The following is a 16,377-nucleotide window of genomic DNA, read 5'->3' on the forward strand; positions in this document are numbered from 1 at the left end:
CAAAAAGTCCTTTTGACATCCGATTTTAACATGGATAGGACACACATATGATTCTATACTCTGAATGAACACAAAGGTCTCGTTCAGACATCCTGTATTCACATGTTGTTTTCACGACAAGAAGAAGCACCAATAGTAGCCTATAGTGCTATTCACCATGTCCGTGTTCTTTTTGCAGACCTAGTGGTCCTAGTGTGTGACTGCAGACTTATGAATTCTCCCAGTGCATGCACTGTGCACCACTGCGGGAATTCACCAGTGTCAGCACCAGGATTGTCGGTCACATGACTGCAGGTGCACAATATCCATAGTCGGGGCCAGAATCTGACTAGTGGACGCAGTCTAGCGCAATACAAGTAAAGGGCGAAAACACTGTCAATAAAACTGAAACACTGAAAACCATTGAAGAATGTCGGTCTGATTTTTTGCATACGAGAAAAATCACTGATGCCCTAATTTGTATTTTACTAATTCATATACATGTTCATTATGGCCTTAGAAGTCCAGTGGGTGGTCTTTTAAGTGATTTCTTGTGTAATTTTGCTGTCAATCTCTGATTAGCAAAACTCTCTGATCTCCTGAACCCAGAATAAGAAATAATAAGATGGAAAAATTAGCTATAGTGAATATTTTCCCAAAAATATATATACCAATCTGGTCAATATTATGCTGCCCACAGATTGGACTAGATGTAGAACATGAAAAGTTCCCTTTAATGTCTGATTAAAGGCTAAAACCCCCAAGTAATGCAGTTCCTAGGAGGAGACGCTCTTCTACAATGACCTTGTCTTTAATGTCTGCACAGTAAATAGCACACTCCTTTAAAGGGAATCTGTCAGCAGGTTTTAGCTACCAAATCTGAGAGCAGCCTGATGTAGAGAAAGAGAACCTGAATCCAATGATGCATCACTTAGTTTGCTGGGTGCATCTGTTCTAACACTATCGGAGTTTTTAGATTTAGCAATACAGCAGAGCTGAGAGCTAACCCCGCCCACACTACAGCTAACCCCGCCCACACTATAGATAATCCGCCCACACCAGGCTCTCTGTGTACATACTCTATAGACAGTGAGCTGCCTATTACAGAAGGGGGCGAAGTCGGATGAGTGCCCACGTGCCAGCTAGTCACATCAATGATAATATCCTAGTGGTAAAACCTTGAGTGTAAGTAAACAACAGCACACAGCCTGATATGTGACACATTGCTGAATTCAGCATTTTAACCCCTACATCATTCATTCTATCCTCAGATTACATAGCAAAATCATTCTTACATATTCTCTTTAAATATGCACCATGTAAGGTTTCATCTTTGTTGTGGTATCGCTTTACTGCATCAGGACTCACAGTTACAGCGCTGGGACGGTGCAGGCACAGGACTAGCTGAGCTTCGGCTACGTGTTTTGGATGTTTAGTTTGACAGAAGAAGATAGCTCCCTCAGTCACCCCATCGGCGCATCCACAACTCAATCATAGGGTGCCAATCGATTGCCGTCACATCCTCCCCAGTACCTGCTCCTGCGACGTCTGCTTCTGTCGCCTGATACCACAGTGTTCACACTGTAGGTGGCGCTGGTGATAGAAGAGATATCGAAACCAGAAGTTCTGGACGATGCAGACTATGTCCACCGACTAAGGTTGGGGTGTCTGGGACTTTCAGGGTCATCCAGTCTGGCAGTATGAGTGTTTGTGCTGTTCCACTGATGTTATCTGCTCCTTGAAAGCACCACATCCTATTAAAGCTTCTAGCTTACTGCTGGAAGCTGCCAGATATGGCTTTGTGCTTCCCTGGTTTGGTCTGTGTTGCATTCTCCTGTTTGGTGTATGTGTTTTCCTGTTTTGACCTTGGCTTGATTGTTTCATAATCTTGTACCTTCTCGACCCTCTTGGTTTTGACCCGGCTATCTGACTATCCTGCTTGCCAGCTTGTACTACCGAACAGCAGTTGACTCTGTGGCCCTTGCTAAGGGACTTCTATGTAAGTCCAGATCCCTGTATAGGTGTTAAAGGGTGAAGGCCAGGGCAACCCAGGACCCTGGCAAATGGAGTAGCTTGAGCCCAGCCTATTCGTGGTAGCCATTTTAGAGCTGCCAGGCGACCACTGACAGAGCTTCTTTACAGTTGCCACAGAATCAGTATTTTTTTCTGTCGGATTCAATGGATAGCAGAAAAAGAAAACACCCAGTTTTTGTGAATAGTCTGTAAATTTATGGACTTTGGGAAACTCAGTGTGCTCATAATGATATGTATTATAAAACTATATAAAATCTATATTCAATGTATTAAAGCTATTAAATCCAGAACAGCATATCTGGAACGTGTCTTCATAGTGGCTTGCACTGTCCACGTGACTTCTAACCACAGTAGTCCATTGTTTTAGAATGATTCCTATCTATCTTCACCTTCCACCAAAAACAAGTGATTTCAGGTGGTAGCTTAGAAAGCAGTAAAATCGACAGACGCCACAGCACCAGGCATTACTGCTGAAATAGACGATTCTGAACACATTCAGCACAGGATGTTCTTTTATGAGGAGCTTCAGTGTAATCTGGATTCATTACCTGAGGCAGGAAATGGATTTGGCTTATACAATGCAATATCTGTAGCAAAACTGCCATATCCTGGGGTTTTACTCTGAAACCACGTCCTGTTTACTAATGAATACTTTATCATTGATATTTTATCAATGGTGTAAAACTGTTATCAGGAAAAATATGAAGAAATACTAATAGGCAAATAATAGGAACCAACATTATAATAAAAAGCAAATAATTACAGGCCAACTTTTAATAACCATAGGCAAAAAGTCTACACAATATATTTTATAGGAATCACATTATGCTATGTAAAGTAGGAAGAAAAAAGCTAAAGTGACTCTAATAAATGATATGTTGTTCTGTACTCTGAACCCTTGGGGAATATCTCAGGGACCCTGACAGCTATTTGCCGCACACTGCCATAGAATGAAGAGGGTGCAGCCTATTGCAGATTACCGCTTTCAGCAGAATCAGCAGTATAGAAATTTTATGAGAGTATAAACGGTTTTACTTTGGAAATGCAGCAGCTTTTATCTTTGTGATCACATCATGGAGGATTACAGGAGAAAAACGGACAAAAACAAGACTGAGAGGTGAACAGTACAGTCTAAATAGGAAGAAAACATATCAACAAACTAACAGTTAACACAGCGCTATCTGTGGTCTGCTCAAGACAGTCCCCAAAATAAGCCTGCAGCTGTTGTATTCTCCAACAAAACCAAACACTTTATTCACATACAAAAATAATTCAGCCAACAAAGAGGTCACAAGAATGAGGCATATCATATTCATATGTCATGAATCTTAAAAATGGGGAATAAATACTATTAAAAATTATCTACTTCCAATATTTTCCAGCAAGCTTTTTAGCGTGCCAACATCAAATTATGGCTTTGCAATCTACAGTATGTAGCCCTATGTACAAGCAAAGGTAGAACTTAAAGAGGTTGTCCAGCCTTAAGCTACAAATCCGTAGCCACTCTGTGTGACTGCAGACTTGTAAATCCTCACTTTTCAAGCACTGCGCGCTTTGCCGAATTTCCGGATCGGACGTCGAGAGCCGTGGGCGCGTGAACCCAAGTATGTGATACCTCCGCTCTTGGAACTGGAGAATCCTCTCATAGAGTGACTGTACACTTGTAGCCTAAGGCCGGACAACCCCTTTAAGATGGTTATTGGCAGGATTCCAAGCTCCTAGATCGCTGATGGTATTTCTTTTCCAAATATCAGAGAATATCAAACCTGAAGAACCCGAAAGCCAACAGCGAACACTAGACCACTACTGAATTTCCTACCATCTTCTTCACCCATGTTCTTCTATAAGCAGTCTCATCTACTTTTATAGACTTTCCTAGCTGAAAATCGTAATGCTATCGAAAGTCTTTTCTAAATTATTGAGGAATACTTAAATTCCATCTGGGACGCAGAGCAGATGTCAAACATATAAAACCATAAAGGAAAAAAAATGTGAAGGAATTAGGAGTTTATGCCTAAATGAATAAAATATATTGAATGGAAGGTTACAAAAGTTGAAAGAACATCTGGAACTGCTTGCAATCATTTAGCATGTAATTCTCTTAATATGACCATAAATAATCATGGCATATTGAATTTCCATCAAGCCAACATTGCTGCAGTTGGGTCTTACTAAAAATGATGAGAACAACCATAATTACACAGTCTCCACATATTACTTGATATCAGGTACTAGTGATAAAGATTGTCACGTTCTTACATGGGATATCCCAGTCCAGAGTATTTTTCAGTACTTGAAATAGCCAGTAAGGCATTAGTCCCCGCAGCACCGGACCTTCTGATTTCCACTAACACACTGGTATAATTGTAGGGTTGATCATTTGGATAATTTATCAGAGCAATTATTTGTAGGAATCTTGGTAATTATTTTTGAAATTATATAAAAATTGCTATGTGTAAACTAGTTTTTAAGAACTCTGCCAAGAGCAAAACGATTACTAAATCTAAGAGTAATAAAGAAAGCAGTAGCGCTCTCACTATACAGATGATAAAGGAAGAACAGGAAAGCAATAAGCTGCAAACTTCGGATTCTGTATGGTAAATCCAATAGCTAAACAGAACAAAAATAATCAAGTTGTTTGTCGCGCTAGTATGCTTTAATAAATACTGGCTAACATGATAAGATTACCATTTGGTAGGTATGCTTTGAAAGCTCTGCTTTAGCCACTAACGCAAAAATTTTATGTATAAAGTATTCCTGCCCAAGGCATATGATTATTATATAAATCTTGGAACTGACAATGGATTATAATGTGAGTGCTGAAAAGGTTAAAGAGCAAGTCAAGTGTTCATTATGAGGCAGGCAACCTACCCTGCAATGGTACTGTTCGGGTGTGGTACCGTGCAGCCTCTGATGATAAGTGACTTGCCGGTGTAGACCAATGTTGCACAAATCTGTCTGGTGTGGTGCGGATCGAAAGATGAAAAAATGCAAGAGGGTGAAAGAGATAGAGAGCAAGAGAGAGGATCCTACTGACCAAAGAGCTTACACTCTATAGGAGAGGACCCTGCTGACCACAAGAGCTTACACTCTACAGGAGAGAGGACCCTGCTGACCATAAGAGTTTACACTCTACAGAAGACAGAAAGAGGACTGTTGTGAATTCTGCTTTTGGGCTCCCTCCGGTGGTTGTAGGTGGTAATGCAGTTGCCCCTGAGTTGCAGTCCTGGTCAGGTGTATCTGCTGATTGCAGTTCTGACTGGGGTATTTAGGCGTGCAGGATTCATTAGTCCTTGCCAGTTGTCCATGGTTGTTGGGAGGTTTTGGTCCTGGTTTTGTTCCTTCTGCCTTCTGCCAAATCAGCAAAGATAAGTGTCTGGTTTTGTTTCTTTGGCACACATGCTGTGTGCTTAATCATTCTGTGCTAATCAGTGTTTTTTTTGTCCAGCTTAGATTGTGTCAGTATTTTCTCAGTCTTGTTGGATTCTCTGGAGTGGCAGATATACATTCCATGTCTTTAGTTAGATTGTGGAACTTTTTGTATTATCTGCTGTGGATATTTTTGGAAGGGTTTTAATACTGACCGCTTAGTATTCTGTCCTATCTTTCCCTATTTAGCTAGAGTGGCCTCTTTTGCTGAATCCTGTTTTCTGCCTGTGTGTGTCTTTCCTCTCCTACTCACAGTCAATATTCGTGGGGGGCTGCCTATCCTTTGGGGTTCTGCTCTGAGGCAAGGTAGTATTCCTATTTCTATCTATAGGGGTATTTAGTCCTCCGGCTGTGTCGAGGTGTCTAGGGTTTGTTAGGCACACCCCACGGCTACTTATAGTTGCGGTGTTAGTTCAGGTTTTGCGGTCAGTACAGTTTCCACCTACTCCAGAGAAAGTTCATGCGGCTCCAAAGTCACCGGATCATAACAGTACAACTGGCCCACTATGAGTTAAATGCATCTCAGAAGAAGGGAAGAAAGGTGTTGAGTCATTATTTTTTCTGCAGTTTGCTTTGCCTTTTCTTCCCTCTTTTTCTCTGTGTGGCTAAGGAGTCTTGTGTTAGCATGGATGTTCAGGAATTAGCTTCTCGTGTAGACCAGGTTGCTGCTAGGGTACAGGGAATTTCTGATTATATTGTTCAGACTCCTGTTTTAGAGCCGAAGATTCCTACTCCTGATTTGTTTTTTGGTGACAGGTCCAAATTTTTGAGTTTTAAAAACAACTGTAAACTGTTTTTTGCTTTGAGACCTCGATCCTCTGGGGATTCTATTCAGCAGGTTAAAATCGTCATTTCCCTGCTGCGTGGTGATACACAGGATTGGGCATTTTCCCTGGAATCTGGGAATCCGGCCTTGCTTAATGTAGATTCCTTTTTGCAGGCTTTAGGACTATTATATGATGAACCTAATTCTGTGGATCAAGCAGAGAAGACCATTTTGGCCCTATCTCAGGGTCAAGAGGCGGCAGAATTGTATTGTCAGAAATTTAGAAAATGGTCTGTGTTGACTAAATGGAATGATGATGCTTTGGCTGCAATTTTCAGAAGGGGTCTTTCTGAATCCGTTAAAGATGTTATGGTGGGGTTTCCCACGCCTGTCGGTCTGAGTGATTCTATGTCTTTGGCCATTCAGATTGATCGGCGTTTGCGGGAGTGCAGAACTGTGCGCGCTGTGGCGTTGTCCTCAGAGCAGAGTCCTGAGCCAATGCAGTGTAATAGGATTCTGTCTAGGACAGAACGACAAGGACTCAGACGTCAGAATAGGTTGTGTTATTATTGTGGCGATGCTTCTCATGTTATTTCAGTCTGCCCTAAACGGACAAAGAGGATCGCTAGTTCATTTACCATCAGTACTGTACAACCTAAATTTCTGTTATCGGTGTCCTTGATCTGCTCATTGTCATCATTTTCTGTCTTGGCGTTTGTGGATTCAGGCGCCGCTTTGAACTTAATGGACCTTGAGTTTGCCAGGCGTTGTGGTTTCCCCTTGCAGCCCTTGCAGAACCTTATTCCTTTAAGGGGCATTGATGCTACACCTTTGGCTAAAAATAAGCCCCAGTTTTGGACACAGGTGACCATGCGCATGGCGCCAGCCCATCAGGAAGATTGTCGATTTATGGTATTGCATAATTTACATGATGCTATCGTGTTGGGTTTTCCGTGGTTGCAGGTACATGATCCTGTGTTGGATTGGAAGTCTATGTCTGTGACTAGTTGGGGTTGTCAGGGGGTTCTTAATGATGTTCCTTTAATGTCCATCTCCTCTTCTTCCTCTTCCGAAATTCCAGAGTTTTTGTCTGATTTTCAGGATGTATTTGATGAGCCCAAGTCCAGTTCTCTTCCACCGCACAGGGATTGTGATTGTGCTATTGATTTGATTCCAGGCTGTAAGTTTCCTAAGGGCCGACTCTTCAACCTGTCTGTGCCTGAACATACCGCTATGCGGAGTTATGTTAAGGAGTCTTTGGAGAAAGGGCATATTCAGCCATCTTCTTCACCGATGGGAGCAGGATTTTTTTTTGTTGCTAAGAAAGATGGCTCCTTGAGACCCTGTATTGATTATCGCCTCTTGAATAAGATCACGGTCAAGTTTCAATACCCTTTACCTTGTTTGCTAGGATTAAGGGGGCTAGTTGGTTTACGAAGATTGACCTTCGGGGGGCGTATAATTTTGTTTGTATTAAGCAGGGTGATGAATGGAAAACTGCATTCAATACGCCCGAAGGCCATTTTGAATACCTTGTGATGCCGTTCGGGCTCACTAATGCTCCATCTGTTTTTCAATCTTTCATGCATGATATCTTCCGGACTTATATTGATAAATTCTTGATTGTATATTTGGATGATATTTTGATTTTTTCTGATGATTGGGAGTCTCATGTGGAACAGGTCAGGATGGTATTTCAGATCCTTCGTGACAATGCTTTGTTTGTGAAGGGGTCTAAGTGTCTCTTTGGGGTGCAGAAGGTTTCTTTTTTGGGTTTTATTTTTTCTCCTTCATCTATTGAGATGGATCCGGTTAAGGTTCAACCCACGTCCGTAAAGAGACATTTTTATCGCCGTTACATTGCTAACTTTTCCAGCGTGGTTAAACCCTTGAACGATTTGACGAAAAAAGGCGCTGATGTGGCGAATTGGTCCTCTGCGGCTGTTTCTGCCTTTCAGGAGCTTAAACGTCGATTTACTTCTGCTCCGGTATTGTGCCAACCGGATGTTTCCCTTCCGTTTCAGGTTGAGATTGACGCTTCTGAGATTGGCGCAGGGGCCGTTTTGTCCCAGAGGGATCATGTTGGTTCCTTGACGAAACCGTGTGCATTCTTTTCCCGAAAATTTTCGCCTGCTGAACGCAATTATGATGTTGGCAATCAGGAGTTGTTGGCTATGACGTGGGCATTTGAGGAGTGGCGACATTGGCTTGAGGGAGCTAAGCACCGTATTGTGGTCTTGACCGATCATAAGAATTTGATTTACCTCGAGTTTGCCAAGCGGCTGAATCCTAGACAGGCTCGATGGTCCTTGTTTTTTTGTCGTTTTGATTTTGTGGTCTCGTATCTTCCGGGTTCCAAGAATATTAAGGCTGATGCCCTTTCTAGGAGTTTTTTGCCTGATTCTCCTGAGGTCCTTGAACCGGTCGGCATTTTGAAAGAAGGGGTGGTTCTTTCTGCTATTTCCCCTGATTTACGACGGGTTCTTCAGGAATTTCAGGCTGACAGACCTGATCGTTGTCTAGTGGGGAAACTGTTTGTTCCTGACAGATGGACTAGTAGAGTGACTTCTGAGGTTCACTGTTCTGTGTTGGCTGGTCATCCTGGTATTTTTGGTACCAGAGACTTGGTTGGTAGGTCCTTTTGGTGGCCTTCTTTATCACGTGATGTGCGTTCTTTTGTGCAGTCCTGTGGGACTTGTGCGCGGGCCAAGCCTCATTGTTCCCGTGCTAGTGGGTTGCTTTTGCCATTGCCGGTCCCTGAGAGGCCCTGGACGCATATTTCTATGGATTTGATTTCTGATCTTCCGGTTTCCCAGAGGATGACGGTTATCTGGGTTGTTTGTGACCGGTTTTCTAAGATAATAATAATAATAATCTTTATTTATATAGCGCCAACATATTCTGCAGCGCTTTACAGTTTAACAGTTTGAAACACAACAGTCATAGGTAACAATGTTAACAATACAGTAATAAAGAAAAATAAGACAAAATAAGATGACCCTGCTCGTGAGAGCTTACAATCTACAATGAGGTAAGGAGATACAAAGTACAGGTGTGTATTTACAATGATGTATTTACAATGATGGTCCAGCCATCTTCAGGGGGTGGGGGGTAGATGGAGATAGTGAATGGGCTACACACACACACACACAAACATAAAATGCCTGATTAGGGAACGTGATAGGCCGCTCTGAACAAATGAGTTTTGAGCGAGCGCCTAAAACTATACAAGTTGTGGATGGTCCTTGGGGTAGAGCATTCCAGAGGATTGGCGCAGCACGGGAGAAGTCTTGGAGTTGGGAGTGGGAGGTACGGATTAGTGCAGAGGTTAGTCGAAAGTCGTTTGCAGAGCGCAGCGGTCGGCTAGGCCGATAGACAGAAATGAGGGAGGAGATGTAAGGGGGTGCCGCACTGTGGAGAGCTTTGTGGGTGAGAACAAGTACTTTGAATTGTATCCTGTAATGAATGGGCAGCCAGTGTAACTGCAGCGCCCCCACTGCCGCAGGGCCGAGGGGTACCCGGTACCGGGCCTCTGAGTCTCTGCTCTGGGGTTGTCACGGTGGCTAGGCCCGGTCCGTGACCCTGCTGAGGGGCGTACAGTGAATGATATGGATGGTGGTGGTGGTGCGGTGCAGTAAATAACGAGGACACCAGGTTGCAGTCTCTTTACCTCTTTACTGAAGGTCTCTGGGTCCTCAGTCTGGAATACGGTTCACCAGGCTGCGCAAGTCCGACCGGTCCGATGGCACCTCCAGAGTTCTCTTTGCAGGTGGAAATCTGTGCCTTCCTGCTTGCGCTATGTGTTGTGGTCCTCCCCTGCTGTGCTTACGGGATAGTCCCCACAACTGTTGTGTCTGTTTCTCGTGTTCCTTCACAACAACTCGATTAGATGATGTTCTGCTAATCCTCCGTCCCTCCCGGTGTTATGGTTGGGACGCACCCGTATGACGGGTAGGCTCGGAGCTCTTCCGGGACCCTAGAGTCGCCCCTCTCCACAGGTTGCCCCCCAAGTCTGCATAGGTGATTTAGGTGAGACAGCCCGCCTGTGACTGACTGTCCTGCCGTTGGTTTGAAGTATTGCTTGGAGCTAGATATATGAATACTTCCTCGGCGTTCCGGCCACCGGTTGTGCGCCTCAGTAGGATGTTGCCTCGATCTTACAGCACGACTCCTACTGGTAATCTCCTTCTTGCTTTGATCTCGTTTCTCACTCAGCACAATATATCTCGCTTCTGATCCTTTCTTAGGGCACCGCCGCTATGCTGAGCAGGCACGGTCCCGTGACGTTCTTTCTTGTTGCCAGGCCTCTGTCAGGGTCCCAAACCTGACAGGGACCCTACCGAATCTTCCCCCACAACACCTCCTGCCACAAGGTGTTGCTTGGTTCCAACCCAGTCAGCTTTCTGAACTAACTTCCTGCCTGACCCCCAGTTTACCCACACGGTGAGGAGTGGCCTAATAAATAGCACCCTTAGCTCCCCCTGGAGGCCCGACTGTGAAATGTATTGGTGTATGTGATACCTGGTCAGATGAACTCCTTCAGTGCCATCAGACGTACCATAGCCCCCCTTAGCGGCGGAGCCACAGTACTGCAACGACCAGGACTCTGGGGCGCTGCACTCCCCCCCGGTTAAATCCAGTACTCCGGGACTGGGAAGAAAACAACAATACATGTCAGCAAAAAGACATACAATTTTTGTGAGTGCAATAACAATAAGCATACTTGAACAGAGCTTCCCTTTATGGGAGGTGAGAACACTTGAACGTTACAAACATGGTTAAATACCTTTAATTAACTTTACTATAAATAACTTTTCTTACCCAACCGGGTATTCTACTTAGTGCAAATTTTTGAACAATAACTCAACATTGCCTTTAAGGATGTACACTCTGAATCCACTAAAGACCTTCTTATAACACATTATAAGGCTTAAGCAACTGTGCTACATTCTCCTACTTTACGTCTGCAGGACCGCCTGTCCTAACGGCTCCAGACCTACTGCCTCTCCTTTCTATGCAGGACCGCCCTGTTCAGTCCGGGCCTACTGCCCTTCCACCACTATACACAGTATAGAACATAACATTTTTCCTTCAGTTTAAAATTACTGAGCCTTCTCTGTATGGCTCCTAGGAGGACTCACCAACTAACCCCGTCCGGGTTCACTCCCTGTCCTCATCCTTTCATTAACATTATCAACCATTTCTCACAATTAACTAGGTAGTTACATTTAACGTTTTCATATCAGCATTATTACTTTCTTTCAAGACATCATTATCACTTTACTGTTTTAAGACAGTACTACTCATAAGTGCACAGGTAAACATCCCCTTTAAGAGGGGACCAAGTCTTTATGAGGTAGCGTAGCTTCTTCAGCTACCAGTCCGTACACCGTAAGGACTCCTGTTATGGTTCTCAATGGCAAGAGAACATAGCCCAGCATACATAGGAACTAGCTCTTGGAAGGATGGAAACTTAAACTGACCATGAACTAAACCTGCCGCACAACTAACAATAGCCGGGTAGCGTAGCCTGCGTTTTATCCCTAGACGCCCAGCGCCGGCCGGAGGACTAACTAATCCTGGCAGATGAAAATATAGTCCTGGCTCACCTCTAGAGAAATTTCCCCGAAAGGCAGACAGAGGCCCCCACATATATTGGCGGTGATTTAAGATGAAAATGACAAACGTAGTATGAAAATAGGTTTAGCAAAATCGAGGTCCGCTTACTAGATAGCAGGAAGACAGAAAGGGTACTTTCATGGTCAGCTGAAAACCCTATCAATACACCATCCTGAAATTACTTTAAGACTCTAGTATTAACTCATAACATCAGAGTGGCAATTTCAGATCACAAGAGCTTTCCAGACACAGAAACGAAACTGCAGCTGTGAACTGGAACAAAATGCAAAAAACAAACAAGGACAAAAGTCCGACTTAGCTGGAAGTTGTCTGGTAGCAGGAACATGCACAGAAAGGCTTCTGATTACAATGTTGACCGGCATGGAAGTGACAGAGGAGCAAGGTTAAATAGCGACTCCCACATCCTGATGGGAACAGGTGAACAGAGGGGATGATGCACACAAGTTCAATTCCACCAGTGGCCACCGGGGGAGCCCAAAATCCAATTTCACAACAGTACCCCCCCCTCAAGGAGGGGGCACCGAACCCTCACCAGAACCACCAGGGCGATCAGGATGAGCCCTATGAAAGGCACGGACCAGATCGGAGGCATGAACATCAGAGGCAGTCACCCAAGAATTATCCTCCTGACCGTATCCCTTCCATTTGACCAGATACTGGAGTTTCCGTCTGGAAACACGGGAGTCCAAGATTTTTTCCACAACGTACTCCAACTCGCCCTCAACCAACACCGGAGCAGGAGGCTCAACGGAAGGCACAACCGGTACCTCATACCTGCGCAACAATGACCGATGAAAAACATTATGAATAGAAAAAGATGCAGGGAGGTCCAAACGGAAGGACACAGGGTTAAGAATCTCCAATATCTTGTACGGGCCGATGAACCGAGGCTTAAACTTAGGAGAAGAAACCCTCATAGGGACAAAACGAGAAGACAACCACACCAAGTCCCCGACACAAAGCCGAGGACCAACCCGACGCCGGCGGTTGGCAAAAAGCTGAGTCTTCTCCTGGGACAACTTCAAATTGTCCACTACCTGCCCCCAAATCTGATGCAACCTCTCCACCACAGCATCCACTCCAGGACAATCCGAAGATTCCACCTGACCGGAGGAAAATCGAGGATGAAACCCCGAATTACAGAAAAAAGGAGACACCAAGGTGGCAGAGCTGGCCCGATTATTGAGGGCAAACTCCGCTAAAGGCAAAAAAGCAACCCAATCATCCTGATCTGCAGACACAAAACACCTCAAATATGTCTCCAAAGTCTGATTCGTCCGCTCGGTCTGGCCATTAGTCTGAGGATGGAAAGCAGACGAGAAAGACAAATCTATGCCCATCCTAGCACAGAATGCCCGCCAAAATCTAGACACGAATTGGGTTCCTCTGTCAGAAACGATATTCTCCGGAATACCATGCAAACGAACCACATTTTGAAAAAACAGAGGAACCAACTCGGAAGAAGAAGGCAACTTAGGCAGGGGAACCAAATGGACCATCTTAGAGAAACAGTCACACACCACCCAGATGACAGACATCTTCTGAGAAACAGGAAGATCCGAAATAAAATCCATCGAGATGTGCGTCCAAGGCCTCTTCGGGATAGGCAAGGGCAACAACAATCCACTAGCCCGAGAACAACAAGGCTTGGCCCGAGCACAAACGTCACAAGACTGCACAAAGCCTCGTACATCTCGTGACAGGGAAGGCCACCAGAAGGACCTTGCCACCAAATCCCTGGTACCAAAGATTCCAGGATGACCTGCCAACGCAGAAGAATGAACCTCAGAAATGACTTTACTGGTCCAATCATCAGGAACAAACAGTCTACCAGGTGGGCAACGATCAGGTCTATCCGCCTGAAAATCCTGCAAGGCCCGCCGCAGGTCTGGAGAAACGGCAGACAATATCACTCCATCCTTAAGGATACCTGTAGGTTCAGAATTACCAGGGGAGTCAGGCTCAAAACTCCTAGAAAGGGCATCCGCCTTAACATTCTTAGAACCCAGTAGGTATGACACCACAAAATTAAACCGAGAGAAAAACAACGACCAGCGCGCCTGTCTAGGATTCAGGCGTCTGGCGGACTCAAGATAAATCAAATTCTTGTGGTCGGTCAATACCACCACCTGATGTCTAGCCCCCTCAAGCCAATGACGCCACTCCTCAAAAGCCCACTTCATGGCCAAAAGCTCCCGATTCCCAATATCATAATTCCGCTCGGCGGGCGAAAATTTACGAGAAAAAAAAGCACAAGGTTTCATCACGGAGCAGTCGGAACTTCTTTGCGACAAAACCGCCCCAGCTCCGATTTCAGAAGCGTCGACCTCAACCTGAAAAGGAAGAGCAACATCAGGCTGACGCAACACAGGGGCGGAAGAAAAGCGGCGCTTAAGCTCCCGAAAGGCCTCCACAGCAGCAGGGGACCAATCAGCAACATCAGCACCCTTCTTAGTCAAATCAGTCAATGGTTTAACAACATCAGAAAAACCAGCAATAAATCGACGATAAAAGTTAGCAAAGCCCAAAAATTTCTGAAGACTCTTAAGAGAAGAGGGTTGCGTCCAATCACAAATAGCCCGAACCTTGACAGGATCCATCTCGATGGAAGAGGGGGAAAAAATGTATCCCAAGAAGGAAATCTTTTGAACCCCAAAAACGCACTTAGAACCCTTCACACACAAGGAATTAGACCGCAAAACCTGAAAAACCCTCCTGACCTGCTGGACATGAGAGTCCCAGTCATCCGAAAAAATCAGAATATCATCCAGATACACGATCATAAATTTATCCAAATAATCATGGAAAATGTCATGCATAAAGGACTGAAAGACTGAAGGGGCATTTGAAAGGCCAAAAGGCATCACCAAATACTCAAAGTGGCCCTCGGGCGTATTAAATGCGGTTTTCCACTCATCCCCCTGCTTAATTCGCACCAAATTATACGCCCCACGGAGATCTATCTTAGAGAACCACTTGGCCCCCTTTATGCGAGCAAACAAATCAGTCAGCAGTGGCAACGGATATTGATATTTAACCGTGATTTTATTCAAAAGCCGATAATCAATACACGGCCTCAAAGAGCCATCTTTCTTAGACACAAAGAAAAAACCGGCTCCTAAGGGAGATGACGAAGGACGAATATGTCCCTTTTCCAAGGACTCCTTTATATATTCTCGCATAGCAGCATGTTCAGGCACAGACAGATTAAATAAACGACCCTTAGGGTATTTACTACCCGGAATCAAATCTATGGCACAATCGCACTCCCGGTGCGGAGGTAATGAACCAAGCTTAGGTTCTTCAAAAACGTCACGATAGTCAGACAAGAATTCAGGAATCTCAGAGGGAATAGATGACGAAATGGAAACCAAAGGTACGTCCCCATGCATCCCCTTACATCCCCAGCTTAACACAGACATAGCGTTCCAGTCGAGGACTGGGTTATGAGATTGCAGCCATGGCAATCCAAGCACCAACACATCATGTAGATTATACAGCACAAGAAAGCGAATAATCTCCTGATGATCCGGATTAATTCGCATAGTTACTTGTGTCCAGTATTGTGGTTTATTACTAGCCAATGGGGTGGAGTCAATCCCCTTCAGAGGTATAGGAGTTTCAAGAGGCTCTAAATCATACCCACCCACAGCGTTTGGCAAAGGACCAATCCATAAGACTCAAAGCGGCGCCAGAGTCGACATAGGCATCCGCGGTAATAGATGATAAAGAACAAATCAGGGTCACAGATAGAATAAACTTAGACTGAAAAGCGCCAATTGAAACTGACTTATCAAGCTTCTTAGTACGCTTAGAGCATGCTGATATAACATGAGTTGAATCACCACAATAAAAGCACAACCCATTTTTTCGTCTAAAATTCTGCCGTTCGCTTCTGGACAGAATTCTATCACATTGCATATTCTCTGGCGTCTTCTCAGTAGACACCGCCAAATGGTGCACAGGTTTGCGCTCCCGCAGACGTCTATCGATCTGGATAGCCATTGTCATGGACTCATTCAGACCCGCAGGCACAGGGAACCCCACCATAACATCCTTAACGGCATCAGAGAGACCCTCTCTGAAATTCGCCGCCAGGGCGCACTCATTCCACTGAGTAAGCACAGACCATTTACGGAATTTTTGGCAGTATATTTCAACTTCATCTTGCCCCTGAGATAGGGACATCAAGGCCTTTTCCGCCTGAAGCTCTAAATGAGGTTCCTCATAAAGCAACCCCAAGGCCAGAAAAAACGCATCCACATTGAGCAACGCAGGATCCCCTGGAGCCAATGCAAAAGCCCAATCTTGAGGGTCGCCCCGGAGCAAGGAAATCACAATCCTGACCTGCTGAGCAGGATCTCCAGCAGAGCGAGATTTCAGGGACAAAAACAACTTGCAATTATTTTTGAAATCTTGAAAGCAAGATCTATTCCCCGAGAAAAATTCAGGCAAAGGAATTCTAGGTTCAGATATAGGAACATGAACAACAAAATCTTGTAAATTTTGAACTTTCATGGTGAGATTAT

Source organism: Ranitomeya variabilis, chromosome 2 (assembly GCF_051348905.1).
Source record: "Ranitomeya variabilis isolate aRanVar5 chromosome 2, aRanVar5.hap1, whole genome shotgun sequence".
Lineage (NCBI taxonomy): Eukaryota > Metazoa > Chordata > Amphibia > Anura > Dendrobatidae > Ranitomeya > Ranitomeya variabilis.